The sequence below is a fragment of the Lissotriton vulgaris genome, chromosome 4_1, assembly GCF_964263255.1.
Source record: "Lissotriton vulgaris chromosome 4_1, aLisVul1.2, whole genome shotgun sequence".
Lineage (NCBI taxonomy): Eukaryota > Metazoa > Chordata > Amphibia > Caudata > Salamandridae > Lissotriton > Lissotriton vulgaris.
In genome coordinates this window covers 1,330,410,655-1,330,422,126 of record NC_141691.1, presented here as the reverse complement: position 1 = coordinate 1,330,422,126, position 11,472 = coordinate 1,330,410,655, and the positions used below count along the sequence as shown (strand labels likewise).

Sequence of the window (11,472 nt, the reverse complement as noted above, 5' to 3'; positions counted from 1 at the left end):
CGTGCAAATGTCTCAAAAATATAAAGTTGATGCAGAACGGCGGTCAGAAATTCACAGTGGTAGGGTAGCAGAGGAAAATCAATGATCACATTAAAACCGTCTTGTGGAACAATACGGTCCACCCAGCTGATGCAGAGCAAACTGTTTACTTCTCCGAATATATTCCTATGGCGTATAATATCTTGTGTCCATCATGTTTTAGGGCAAGGATAAGATGGCTTTTGCACTAGAGTTCACACAATTGTGCTCGGACCTCTGAGTCCAACTCCCCTTGCAAAGTGTTCTAAAAGACCACCGATGGCTCCAGAGGGGCTTAGAGACACTGGGCCTCATTTTTGAGGCCTTGCGTCAGTTTTGCGCTTCCAATGCTTCCAATGCGTCAATTTTTGTGATGCATTGGTGGCGTAAAACATGCCTCCTGTAGCGCACTATTTACAAAGTGACGCATCTAAGCAGATGCATCACTTTGTAAACCCCTGCGCTACATTATACCTGCGTCAGGTATAATGTATGCAGGGGGAGCATTCCCCCGCAAAAAGCCTCGTAGAAGTGACGCAGTGAAATCTATGAGATTTCACTGCGTCACTTCTAGGACGCCATTGCACCAAAATCTTGCGCCTGCCTCACAGCAGGCATAAGACTGACGCAAACCCTTTCACATGGGGCTTGCCCCATGTGAAAGGACGCATTGCTGGAGTTTCGTCACTTTTGTGACACACTCCAGCAATGCGTCACTTTTGCGCTTACAGATACGTCAGAAATACTGACGCATCTGTAACTCCTTGCGACATGATGCGTCATACATTAAATATGACGCAGCAAGTATGTCACAAGGAGGACGCACTGAGAAGTGACGCATCACTGCTTTCACGCAGTGATGCGTCATTTCACATAAATGAGGCCCACTGTCTTCAGTCCAATGGTGCTGCTGTAAGCAGCCCGAAAGATTGCACACACTTCCTCTAACCAGGACTCCCATTCAGTCTGTGCAACAAGCCGGCACTGCAGCACCTATAGTGGTCTGCTGCCTATCTGAAGGAAGCTATCTGAATGATTGGATGAGGAAGAGCTTGAAGATTTTGCTTCAGTTACCCCTGGATAGGGTAGCCTGAATATTGAATGCAAAGCACGGCCTGAGAAGAAGAGTTATGAGCCTTCTGCCAAGCAGGCTGTGGCTATGCTTTGTTGGAGAGCAGCTCCATACCATCATAGCTGAAGCCCCCCACAGCACAAGGCAAATCATCCATCACTATGGAGAAATCGCTGCACAGACTGGTGGACCTGCCAGATCTCTTTGCCTAAGCATGCTGAGATCTTCCAAGAGGAACCCGGGCTCTCGTGGTTGTGTACTCTTGCTCTTTGATTTCTTCACACTAGCAAACTCTGCAGATGTGATGTGCTTCAGAAAATCGACCTTTGACAAGTCTATCACAGAGCAGGTGTCCGAAGAGAAACCAGTCATATGCCACTCTCAGGTACAGAATTTCAGCAGGATCCAAGGACGCGTAGACCATCCCATCAGCCCAGAGAGAAAGACGCAACAGGGAGATGACGAGAGGGGTTCGGTCCCAGCCGGAATACAGTGCACCAATAATCCACTGTTATCATCATCATTCATGATATGGATCAGCAGCTACAGATAGTTCTGCGTCAGTTACACCAAGTCCCATGACTGGTACTTGCACAAGTCAACGTTCCGAGACTTTGTCAGGGAGTCAGAAATACTCGATCGAGCATCTACATAAGCCTGCTTCCAAATGATTATTAGCCCCTCTTCAAAATAGTTATGATCTTTGTAATCTTTGAAAATTCACAACCTGAATAATGAATGTAGAGGAGAGTGAAATCTGCACAATGCTGAGCTTTGTCAACCTTCCCCGAAGATGTCACATTCAGACCAAACTTTACTTTTTTGTTCTCCACCATTAAATCACAGATGTATCTGATGGACAGGTAGTGAAGATGCTTGATATCATGGCTGCGGACTTTATCAAACAGTTGGGCATCCCCATTCCTGCTCGAGTCCTCCCCAGAAACTTCTTCAGTATCCACCCATGCATCTTCAGAGCCTCTTTAGAAAATATAATTGTACCCTATCCCTATTCATCCATAGAGCTCACCCCATCCTGCAATTGTTGCCGACCGGCAAATATGTTTTTCCTTGTAGAGAATGACTGGGCAGACAAAGTGACCAGACATCTGGCCATCTTGCTGCGGTTGACGAGGTCCTGCAATTTACTGATGCGCACTGTGCTTTCAAACGGATCCTTTTTGTGAAGAGAGCTTTCATACTCCAAAAAGACCATCAACCGAGGGTGGTCACCACACAGCTCACCATTTTCATTGAGGATCAAGCGGTAACAGTAATCCCAACTAAACAAGTCTAGGCTCTACCTCTCAATGCTATCCACCTTGGTCCCCCTTTCCTTGGCCCGGTACTGGGCTCGGTTGAACTCCTCCAGCAGCTCTGCCAGCGCCCTCCCTTCGCGACAAACCCAGGGTTGTGCTGGGGCCTGGCCATGGTCCCGCGCTGCTGCTGGTCCTCACTGGGTGCTGCCCATGCTGGTCTGTCCTGCAGTCGCTCTCACTCAGGTCCGCGGCTCACTGTCACTACCATCCAATTGTGATATTATATGCAATCTACTAGTTAAACTCGGAGTTACTTGAGCAATGCAGTCAAACGAACTGAGGCCATACTACATTTCCCTATCCACTCATTACTTCCTCTGGAGAAAAAATTAAATTGACACAATCAAGAAAGAAATATAAATTCTTTCATCTCCCAACACTCATGGATGTATGTATGTGGTATCTGTATTTCTTTAGTCAGATTTAGGTTTCCGGTGCACTACAAAACCCCTACTTATACTTCAGTGTAATGAATGTTAGTTGGTGTGGCGCCACAAAGGATAACTGTCACATTTCTGGTGGCAAATGACTTATTGTGTTCTCTGTGCGATGGGCAATGGGCATTGCCAACACAGGTAAATAAATATCAAAAGCTGCCAAAACGCTGCAATCAATTTGTAGCTCTGCGAATGTCACTGTTCTAGACTCCACCTGGCTGACAAGTAAAAATGAATTTTTCCTCATGTATATTCTTTTTTATATCCATGTCTCAAAACTTCCTTTAAATTCGACCAAAAGTATTCAGCATCAAAAATGTGTCAATTTTACCGTATGAAAGGTGCAGGTCACCCACCAACAAAATTATCTTTTTCGATGTGAATATATTTTAAGATTATTATACATATGATTCATCTGTAACATAAACGTATAGATTCTGTTTCTTACATCCTAGTTTCTCTAATTCTCAAACACTTATGTGCGCTGTTATTTATCCTGATGACGATTATGAGATGCATAAGAATGTTTCTGCTGGGTTTGTATTTAATTAAAAACATATTATTGTTAGCCAAATATAGGTTTTCAAACTAAGTAAGTAAAACACCCCGTCAGGTTTTACCTTGCCCGCAATAACATCTTGCGGCTCGTTTCATTAATTGAAAAACCGAAACTGTTGTGCGCCTGATTGTGCAATAAAAGTGATTGTACTCACTTTACTAACTTCAGTGTTCTGCCCTCCCGTCCTAATGAATGCAGTCTTATAGACCAGGCTAGCAAAGTGTCAAGAAATCGGGCGAATACATTGAATCCACCCTTTCCCGACGGCATGTTGTGATATAATGTATTTTCAAAACTTGAAAAAAAAACGTGAAATGTCTCCGCGCCACCGTCAACTGTAGCATCTGCGAGTCACAGGGATTGAGGGTAGCAATACATCTTTCAAACATGTGGATCTAATCAAAGAGAAAGGATCCCTTTGAAGATTTTGATTTTCCGATACTCGGGAAAAGATGTTTTCTTCACTGAGAAATCTTACTTTAAAGCTCCTGTTACCCTGGAACACGAAACAGTGCATCTTTTATTCATGCTATCTATAGAACAAGTGATATTTGTAGCCAGGGTCTTCGGAAGGCTCCCTTCCTTTGAAGAAACCCAAAGTAAATTATGGTCAGTACGTTTTTGGCTGCAAAGGGGTCACTGAACTAATATCACGTCGAATGAAATGCCAAAGTGTCTGACCAAGAAATCTAAAACGAGGATGCTGTCTCAAGCATTATTTTAATCTTATTTTCTCAGATTCCATCATTTCAGTTCTTTTTGGTATTATTTCTATGCAGGACCAGCCAGTGCCAGTGCATCTGAAATGCATTGCCTATGTTTGAAGCTATGTATTTTTAACTACTAATGTTCCTATTTTGCTAGCACTGTTTATCTCCAGCTCAGCTCAGTTTGGAAAAGTACAATAAAAAAACACAAAAGGCCCAGTCTACTTGAGAAATCGTTTCCAAGGCCTTATCCTGTTATTTAGTTTTGGGTAAGTCCCTCATGGGTCCCTCCCTATCTTGTGATTTAGTTTTGGGTGGGTCCCTCCGGGTCCCTCCCATAGATTTTGCTTATATAGAAAATCTAAGCAAGAAACATATTATAAAAAATAATTAGCCGAGTATTTTACTAGGATCACAATCGTATTGAGGTATTCCTACCAAATATAGATAGGTCTTTAAATGTCCGTTTTCTTCTGTCATTTGCAAAACCGAGGGGCTTATTTACAAGCCCTTTGCGCCGCCATATTAAAAGTGACGCACTGGCAGCGCAGTGGGCTTGTAAATAAGCTCTCTATTGTTTTGATTGTTGCATTGCAGTTGGGCCCGGTCTTCAGCGGTGTGAAAAGAAACTATTTCATATAAAAGTACGTAAAGGAGATGACAGTATAATGTCCCATTTCCATCACTCAATGCCATGCAATTACAGACGAAACTCATGGGCCCTTATTTATGAGGCCTTGCATCAGTTTTGCGCCGCCAGTGGGTCACTTTTTGTGACGCACCAGCGGCGTAAAAAATGCGCCTTGTTGCGCCATATTTAAAAAGTGACGCATCTAGGTAGATGCGTCACTTTTTAAACCCCTGCGCCACATTATACCTGCGTCAGGTATAATGTATGCATAGGGGGCGTTCCCCCGCAAAAAGCCTCGTAATAGTGACGCAGTGAAATCTATGATATTTCACTGCGTCACTTTTAGGATGCTGTTGCGTCAAAATCTTGCGCCTGCCTCACAGCAGGCGTAAGACTGACGCAAGCCCTTTCACATGGGGCTTTCCCCATGTGAAAGGACGTATTGCTGCAGTTGCGTCACTTTTGTGACACACTCCAGCAATGCGTCACTTTTGCACTTACAGATACGTCAGAAATACTGACGTATCTGTAAGTCCTTGCAACATGATGCGTCATACATTAAATATGACGCATCATTGGTGTCGCAAGGAGTGCGCAGTGAAAAGTGACGCATCGCTGTTTTCACGCAGAGATGCGTCCCTTTTCATAAATGAGGCCCATGGTTTGGGGAATTACCAGGTGGGAGTGATTTTTCCTGGCGTTAAACTACCCAGAATTCAACATTTCGTGGAGTTTAACATATACATTCACCACCTGCTCTGAGCTGCTGGTAAATTAATGTGGGGTGGTTAATGTGGGAAGGAGGTGCAGGCGCAGAGAAGGAAAGGAGAAATGCATGCTCCCTTGGTCAGAAGAAACAAAAAAGGAAGATGAGGCTTAGCTGCTGCTGCAGCAAAAGCCTCAAGTAATTTTACCATCCAGAATGACAACACTGTAAATTTGGGTCTGGTTTGTCCGCACCGGTATAAAAACTGGAACCACTTAGAATCAGGCAGAGTACAATTACATGGCATACTTTTTTCTTGTCTGCCACATTTCATGAAAATAATACAAAACAATACTTATATATGAGTCTTTTGGTAACTCCCATTTTTCCATTGGTCAGTTGGAATGTTACTCACATGTTGTCAACCATGTTGAATCAGTCAACAGACAGCATACATACAGTGGGGCCACTGGTGAGCTTTGTAGCCAATGTCATTTGCATTTGGACTAGCCTACTGCTAAGACATTGTGGGGCAGATTTACAAGCCCCTTGCAACAGTTTTATGCTGCCATTGCGTCACTTTTGTGAAGGAGTGGCGCCGTAAACAATGCACCACGTTGCGACACATTTACAACGTGACGCATCTAGGGAGATGAGTCACACTGTGAAGACCTGCGTTACATTATACCTATGTCCGGTATAATGCATGTATGGTGGGCGTTCCAACGTAAGAAAGCCTTGTAAAAGTGACACCGGGAAATCTACAAGATTTTTCAGAGTCACTTCTATGACACCACTGTGTCAAAACCTTACCCCACTTGAAGCAGGCACGGCATAATAGGAATAGGCATCCCTGAGCTTTGCTGGAGTTGCGTCATGCTTGCGAGACGACTCCAGCAATGCGTTGCCTTTACACCAAAAGATGAGTCGCCCATCTGCAAATCGCATCCATGGTGGCGCAAGGTTTTTTTGTGTGACGCAAATTAACTGACGCATCTCTGCTGATTTGTAGAGATGCACCAGTTGTTGTAGATCTGCCCCTCAATGTCTGAGGTGTGAGGCAGAGTGAATGACAGCATTTCACCTTTCAAATTCCAAGTCTGAAAGAGGCACATATTGAGAAATAAACAAAGTTGATCTCAAGGTAGCACTGTCTGACTTCAGTGAACTGCATAACAGACCCCGCAACATCAGCAGCAGTTTATTGTGTTCTTTTACTGCTCACTGCAACTTTGGTCCCTTAAAGGCATGGTTGGGAGCTGGCAGAGAAGCGATAACTCACCATATGCTCCTTCTTTTTTAAGTGGATATAAAGTAGGTTCACGGATCCAAAATAACTTCTTTTGTTTGTCTGACCCATGTAAACATTAACAGCAGGGCATGGGATACCAGAAAGGCAATGTTTTTTCGGGGTAGAAGTGCATCAGGACACCAAGTGAGATGGCTAACAAAAACATATAGTTACTGGTTGCCTGAGGAGATAAGAGTATGTAAGTGACCAATTGAGTAAAATTCAGGCCACTCAAATGGAATACTGATGAAAGATAAAGACATTAGTGAAGTTGTGGTCCGATTAACTGATATATCAGTCTTCTGACAAATGGGGTATACGACAGGACCTTTCCACATAAATAGTTGTTCTACGCCAATTCGAATGTGGGAAGATCATTGCCTTGTTTTTGTGACCCTAATACTTCATGAAAGAGGGACAGTATGTTGTTATCATCTTCCTGTGTCTCTCTGGCACTATCAGACTCTGATTGGCCTGGGGGAAATGGCTTACTGTGCGGCAAAATTCCTTGAATGCACAGCTGCTTCCTCTTTACTCTCCACCTGGATTTGAGTGCATATATTCAAGCCCTCTTGTTGGATTTCATGAATTTTACTGTGCCAGGGCATCCATCTGAAAACAGATTGTGCTATTTAATGAGGTCTTTCATGGCTGATATTTTGACCACTGTGACCCCCTCATTGCTTTTCACAGGTGACTATCCAAGTGCTCACCTTTTGTCTCAATAGTGCAAGTGTCAAAATGCAGCTTGACTTGGCTCTATTGAGCTACTTTCTTATCTGAGATCAACATGATGCTCTTCACATGATGCAGGTGCTTGTTGCACAGTTTAGCACATAATCTTTGCCCATGAAACAGTCTAATGTTGAACCATCTCTTACTCCCACATTCTCCTTTTTAGTCTTTCCATCAACCTGCAAAACAGCAATGTTTTCCAATGTTGGAAAATATTTTTTATGGTGATTTAAGGTCTCTAGATTGCCCTGCCAAGATTTTGCAAGGTTCAATATTTTTTTAAATCACAATTGAAAGGCTAGCCTCAGAGTCCCAAAACCAGTCACCCTCTTGTCATCAATGAGCAAATTGTGCAGGAAGTAGCAAGAGGTAGGATTCCCCTGGGGTAAAAGTTACGATTATCTAACTACCCCTTCATCGAGATCAAGGCTACCCCAGTGTAAATGCATCAGTGCAACTTGCTTATGTAAACATTCAATTTGTGATGACAGCATAAAAGGCAGTATGAAAAAAAGATATTACTTATATCACAATATAAATGTAATGCTGAAGGCAGTGATAGAGCAATATACCAAGAAAACCATGGCTCTAATGTTTGCAGAGTTCTAATATTCGCAAACTCTTTTTAACACATGCAAACAAAAACACAGAACCAATACAATGCAGCACAGAAAAACTATATTAGTAGCAGGTGTCCTGTAAAAGGCAGTGAACAATGGCTAAAACATGCCAGATTGTAGTTTTTTTTAAAATTAACTCTTTTTTTATTGGAAAAAAGGCATGGCACATAGGTAATACAATTATATGCAAGTTGGCAATAACTGTTACATTGCAAATGATTCCTTAAAACATATGTATCGCAAAATGAAAATGACAGTTTTGATTGTACAAGATTAGGTCCCACTGATAATATCCTCTCTGGATCTCGGAGGTTCACAAATATCTCCCCTGTGGAAATTCCATTGCCCCCATATTTTCGTCCATTTGTTTGGGCGACCCCTGACTTCGTAAATGGACTTCTCTGTAACCATACACCAGTCCATATCTTTGCTTCATTCTGCTGTATTCGGTGGGTTCGGAGCTCTCCGCAATCGGGAAATATTCCTTTTTGCAACCATCAGCCCCAAGGTAACCCACATTCATTCCCTAGAGTTCAAGTCAGTACGGTCCCATACATTCAACAAAGCCAATTTAATATTGCAATGGATCTGTTGCCCCAACGCTTCCTCTATCAGGCGCACAACCCCCTCCCAGTAATTCTGGATCACAGCACATTCCCATAGAGTAAGGATAAAAGTTCCCTCCTGTCCACATGGTCGCACACAACCACGATCAAGAGTATAACCCATGCTAACCATCAGGGCACTGACAAGTTAGATCTATGGAGAATCTTTAACTGCACCAGATGGAGCCTGAAGGAGATGGTCACCTCCCAAGTATGCGCTCGGGAAGGTACAGAGTATTCGTACCCCAAGATTTAAAAAATAATATTAATCATTTTTGGGGCCTTGGGGGTCCTTGTGGGACCCCCTGAGCAGGTCTAGGGGATCAGGGTGTTTCTACCCTGCCTCCTTTGCATGTTTTGCACGTTTGTTTCACTGCTTTCTTGTGCCTCGGCTGCCAACACATCCTGGTTTGGAGTGTTGACAGACAGTTGACAGCCAATGACCATGCAGCTGGTGCTCGGGAAGGTACAGAGTACGGTATTTTGTCTCTAGATATTACTATGATTTTACCTTTGATTTTCTCAGGAACTTCTGAACGGATTGACACTATTTAACAAAAAGCAAATTCTGCAAACCGAACTCTACCTTTTTGCCAAATTTGGTGTAATTCCGATCAGCCGTTCGGGCTGTAGCCCTGGCTAAATGTCCTATGGAAAATTGCATGGGTTTTGAGACCCCCCTTTTTTCTCGGCCCCCACTAGACGAATCACCCCCAAACTTTCAGGGAAGGAGCGAGCAGAGCAGGCCACTTTGGAGAATTTCGCGAAGATTCGTACACCAGCGCCAAAGTTATTCCAAATAGAATGTTGTGGATTTCGAATTGAAACTAGGTCCTAACTATAACTTACTACTGGTGACCAACAGTAGGTATTATATATATATATATATATATATATATATATATATATATATATATATATATATATATATATATATATATATATATATATTACCTACTGGCTATCGCCAGTAGGTATATATAGTTAGAATTTTTTCCCTATGGGACTTTTGAAAATTCTATGTCTAATAACTTTGGCGTTTGTGGACGGAATCGGCTGACATTTTCAGGAAAATGGCACATTTTGTTTCTGAGCAGCCCCTGAAAATTTGGTGGGGTTTCGTCAAGGGGGGGCTGAGAAAAAAGGGGGGTCCCAAAACGCGTTTTTTGCATTGAGTTTTCCATAGGGCGGTTGGACTCACTTTTAGCTCGAACGGCTGAATGGATTTGCACGAAACTTGGCAAAATTGTAGGGACTGTTAGCCCGATGTGCCTTTGCTAGGTCTCAATATATGTGCTCCAGTAGTTTTTGAGAAATTAACGTTCAAACCAAGATATATATCTGTAACAGCGCTCTGGGCAGCGATCCGGTCCGCTTACTTTTCGCTTATCGGAACTTTGCGCGCAGAAAGCTGATTGGCTCTCCGGTGTCTGTCAACATTCTAAACAGTCCGGAGCGGACGCCATCTTGTCTCTCGGTAGGATCGAGAGAGAAGAAGAGGTGGAAAACGAAGGGGGAATTTAATGAAAGGGGGCAAGGTATCCCCCTCTTGACCCCCTAGGAATGTTGTTGGGGTTATTAAAGGGTCCCGTGGGGAAAATAAAAAAAAAATGATTTTTCACGGTAGAAGCGCGGCCGCGAACTGGTAGCGAAACGGGAATTCGCCATTTTGTGCTTCGTAAATTAAATTACTAGTTATAAGTGGGTGCGGGAGACGTATCCTAATCCCCTATGTTTCCTGAGGGTGGGTGAGGAGGCTGATATATGTTGATACATCTCTTCCAGCGGCTGTGCGTGAGCTTTTTTTTTTTTTTTGCTGCGTGACAGTCCGGAGCGGCCGCCATCTTGTCTCTCGGTAGGATCGAGAGAGAAGAAAAGGTGAAAAACGAAGGGGGAATTTAATGAAAGGGAGCAAGGTATCCCCCTCTTGACCCCCTAGGAATGTTGTTGGGGTTATTAAAGGGTCCCGTGGGGAAAATAAAAAAAAAATGATTTTTCACGGTAGAAGCGCTTCACGGGCCGCGAACTGGGCCGCAAACTGGTAGCGAAACGGGAATTCGCCATTTTGTGCTTCGTTAATTAAAGTACTAGGTATAAGGGGGTGCGGGAGACATATCCTAATCCCCTATGTTTCCTGAGGGTGGCTGAGGAGGCTGATATATGTTGATATATCTCTTCCAGCGGCTGCGCCATCTTGCCTTTTTTCGAATGCCACAATTTTGTCGTGCACGGCAGCCATTTTAGATGCCAGGCTGGTTCCAGGCTATCACCTAACCCTGCGGATGTAGTTTATGGCCCCAGCTGTAGAGAATTCAGACATGCCAATCCTCCTGATTCAGGCGTGTGAGTACTGATTTCAGTGCTAGTCTCCCGCCTCCCGATTTCTGCAAGCAAAAACCCGGGGGCATATTACGAACAACTAGCGATAATTTTTGTCTATAACTTGTTTAGAGACAAAAATTATCGCCGCACATCGGCGATTTTTATCGCAGATAAACCTTGCTATTATCGCAGAAAAGTCAGCGATATTCATGTATTATCGACCTAATGCTCTTAGCCATGTTATCCACCTCCCATTGGATAACATGGCTAAGAACTGCTCAGGGCAGGTGTTAGATTTTGGAGATATTCGCGCTTAGCGCGAATATCTCCAAAAGTTGGTAATAGGAGATAGCGATGTTAGGGACTGTTTCCAGTCGCTAACATCTTGGCACGCCACTTTGCATGTCATTAGTGATAAGTATCACTGACATGCAAAGCGGGGCCCAAGAT

The 11,472-nt window shown here is 43.4% G+C and overlaps 1 pseudogene; it reads right to left on the bottom strand.

Annotated features, from left to right (window-relative positions):
* Positions 1-233: 233 nt before the first annotated feature.
* Positions 234-2,521, bottom strand: LOC147723945 (phosphatidylinositol-3,5-bisphosphate 3-phosphatase MTMR14-like; annotated as a pseudogene).
* Positions 2,522-11,472: the final 8,951 nt, after the last annotated feature.